The sequence below is a fragment of the Calidris pugnax genome, unplaced genomic scaffold (genome assembly GCF_001431845.1).
Source record: "Calidris pugnax isolate Ruff unplaced genomic scaffold, ASM143184v1 scaffold404, whole genome shotgun sequence".
NCBI lineage: Eukaryota > Metazoa > Chordata > Aves > Charadriiformes > Scolopacidae > Calidris > Calidris pugnax.
Window position 1 is genome coordinate 353,238 of NW_015091151.1, and position 3,386 is coordinate 356,623.

The window sequence follows — 3,386 nt, forward strand, 5'->3', positions numbered from 1 at the left end:
AAAAAACCCGCCAAACAAAGCGGCATCCCACCCTTCGGCTTGCTAAGCTTGTTAACCCACTTAACGGCATACCGCTGAAAGGGGACCGAAAACGAAGGTCTGGAAGGGAAATACCTCTTCCACTCGTTTGTAGCTGAAGTTTTTTCAACTGAAGCATCGGGCACGTGCTGGTCTCACTCTCCCTTGTTTAACACAAAGCAAAGAGTTGGAACAAGGCGGGAGAACCCAGTGCAGGAGGCTCAGGGGCACAGCCACTGGCCAGAAAGGGTTGGTTGCATAGGTGTGTTTCTTTGACTTGAAACATCATTTATGTTATTATTACTATTATTCCAGATGGGTTGACAAAGCAAACACGCACAATTGCTTGTTAGGCAGTGGGTAGGGATGCTGAAAGCAGAGTCCCTTCGCCCATCCCTTCCCCGGACAGGCAGTGCCTTCCCGCAGCGTTCCCAGCACACAGCTCGCCTAACGCGTTATTTTGTATGAAGAGTTCAGCCAAATGAACCGTGAAGCAATGAGACAGGCAGCAATGAAGCAAGTACAAACCGTGCCCACAGCAGCAATCAGACAGGTTGAGAACTGTCTGCTTCTCCTTCATGGACTTCTGCTGCACCAGCGCAGCAGAAGGACTCTCGCAAACATTCTTCTCACTGGGAGCAGAGAGCAGAATATCAAAGAAATGAATATCCTCCTTGGCCCTCCTTCTCCCTTGCTGGCCCAAGCTCCCTCTCTCTTTGGTTTCCAGCTCCATTCCCTTTGCTGGAGCTGAGGAGCTCCAGCGGAGGAGCATCCCTGCCTGCCCGAGCAGCCAGCCAGCACCTGCCCTGGGCCAGCACTGCACGGTACCGCCATCGTTGGGGTTGCTGGGGCCCCCCAGCAGGATTGGCAATACAGACAAGCCTGTTCTCACTATCCTTAACTTATCCTTAAGTTTCCTGAGCATTCCGGAGAGCTGGGGCATGTGGCAGAAGAGCTAAAGCTGTCTGTGTGGCAACACTTACATCTACAGAAGGCACCAAAGCTGTCCTTACCTGGGCAAGGGCATGGAGCTTCCAGACTCCTGGAGTTTAACTTTAACTCCTCCTTTAACTACCTGAAAGGAGGGTGTAGAGAGGTGGGGGTCGGTCTCTTCTCTCAAGTCACAGGCGACAGGACGAGAGGAAATGGCCTCAAGTTACGCCAGGGGAGGTTCAGGCTGGATATTAGGAAGAATTTTTTCACTGAAAGGGTTATCAGCCATTGGAATGGGCTGCCCAGGGAGGTAGTTGAGGCACCATCCCTGGAGGTGTTCAAAAGACAGGTTGATGTGGTGCTGGGAGGTATGGTTTAGTGATGGTGTTGCTTTTTGTTTGTTGTGTGGGTGTCTATTTTTGTCAAAGTTAGGTTGGTGGTTGGACAAGATGATCTTTAAGGTCCCTTCCAACCTAGAAGATTCTGTGACTCCTTTGCCTTTGGTGGCTGCAGACCCCCGTGATGCCCAGCAGGCTGGGAGGTGGCAGGGAGGGAGGCACTCAGCCAGCTCCAGGGGGTACCCCCCAGAGGATGCACCACAGCAGCCCATGCTGTTTCTGTGTCATCGCACACGGGTGCGGGTCTGCGCCCCACAGCCCTGGTGGAAACACCTCCCAGCTCCTGCGCGATGCTGACTGTGGGGCACACCTCTCCAACTCACGTGTCACCTAAATATGTATGGACACTCGTACTGTCTGCTTTGCCAGTGTTGCTCCTTGGAAACTTGGGGCTGCCTTGGGTTAGTGGAACGAAAGGTGAAGGAAAAATGGCACCCAAGGCATAGGAGTGCAGGTAGTCTGATGAGACCGGGGTGCAATCGGGACCTTAGCTGTGCTTGAACTTGGCCTGACTTTGAAGGGGTGGAGGTGAGGATGGTTACAAGAGTTTCCCAAAGGATCCAGGACCATTCCACCTCTTGTAGGCCATCCGGCAGAGCTCTACTCATGTCTGTGTGGTTACATTCCTTTTCCCCCCACACTGAACCAGATGGCCATGTCCAGGCTGTGGATGGGGAACACTCCCAGGCATCAGCATTGTTTGGGAGTGTCCGAGCCAAAGCAGCAGCAAGGACAGTGAGGAGCACTGAACACAAGTCCAGGCCTTGTTTCACTGACCGGTGCAAACATACCTGGGTGTTCCTGTCTTGACACAGGCGGTGCATCTTCCTGTCCATCTTCCTCAGCAGCACTGTACGCCACAGTGAAAGACGTCTGTACCCTGCAGAGTGGGGCTTCTTCTCCCTTCCTCCACCCCAGCAATCTCCACGGACTGAAAAAAGCTGGCAGAGCTGTTACAACACGTGGTTGTAACAGATAGATATCCATGCAGATGCAGAGGTTGTATGAATGATATCTCCCTGCACCAGACAGCTCTCCTCCACCTCTGGAAGTCTGGATGCCACCTACCCTAGTGTTTTCTCTCCTAGTATGTGTTTCCATTGCTGCCAGGAGGAGAAGCAGCTTCGCCCTGCCAGGACTTTGAAAGAAGGTTCCTCTCCTTGAACAAGACAACAGCCTGATCCCCCCAGTGGGCATGGTTTTGCTGCAAGGAATAGAAGGGGAGCACAAAACCTCTGTCCATCTTCTTCATTTGTTAAAATCCTTTCTTGGGCATGCAGCCAGAGGAAGAAGCTCTCATACATAGAAGATCCCCTACAGGATTTGGTGGAAGTTAAAGGGAAAGTACAGAGATAGTATTTAGGTGAAGATTTGGGTGATGAAGCAGGACTGGGGGATGGAGAAGGGTAGATGCCACAGGATTTAAGGCCAAAGCAGCATACACACCATGTCTTCTCCTAACCACAGGTGATGTAGCTCTCATGGCATTATGGAGCTGCCTGTTGTTGTATGTGTACCTAAAGCACCACTGCAACCATGCCTTGAAGCATGGGGATGGCCCATGGGCAATGAGACCAGGAACAATGGTTTGAAAAAATGGTTGCAAAAATCTGCTCTTTGCTGCTGTCTGGGCTATTCTTAATGTAGCATTTTTGCTCTTCAGCTGTATTTTATGACTTTGAAGAAGAAAATATTCCAACAGCAAGAAAGGATAATTCTGTAAAATGCTCAGGGCACCTCACTAGCATATTGTTCCTAGTAGAAAATTACAGATTACTGCTTCATCTGTTCTTCTGCCACTCCCCTGAATGCCCACTTCTTACCTTAGGACAGCCACATCTGCACCAAGACCAGCTCTTGCTGCAGTTGCCACAAGCTTCTGAGATCTGGGCTGTGCCAGCAAAAATAGGGGCTGACTCCTATACCAAATCCAGACCTGTATATTTAAAAAATGTTTAATAAATGCTTCAAGCAGATAGAAAATCCTGCCAGCCTTCCCCCATCTACAATCCTGAGTGCTTTTCAGCCTGAGCTGAG

At 50.7% G+C, this 3,386-nt stretch overlaps 1 long non-coding RNA gene across 1 annotated transcript in view; it reads right to left on the reverse strand.

Moving 5' to 3' along the window:
* Positions 1-192, reverse strand: part of LOC106898125 — a 3,356-nt gene extending 3,164 nt beyond the window's left edge. Inside the window, exon 1 of the long non-coding RNA XR_001413876.1 lies at positions 73-192. This is a non-coding gene — a long non-coding RNA (uncharacterized LOC106898125). The remainder of the gene's footprint in view (positions 1-72) is intronic.
* Positions 193-3,386: the final 3,194 nt, after the last annotated feature.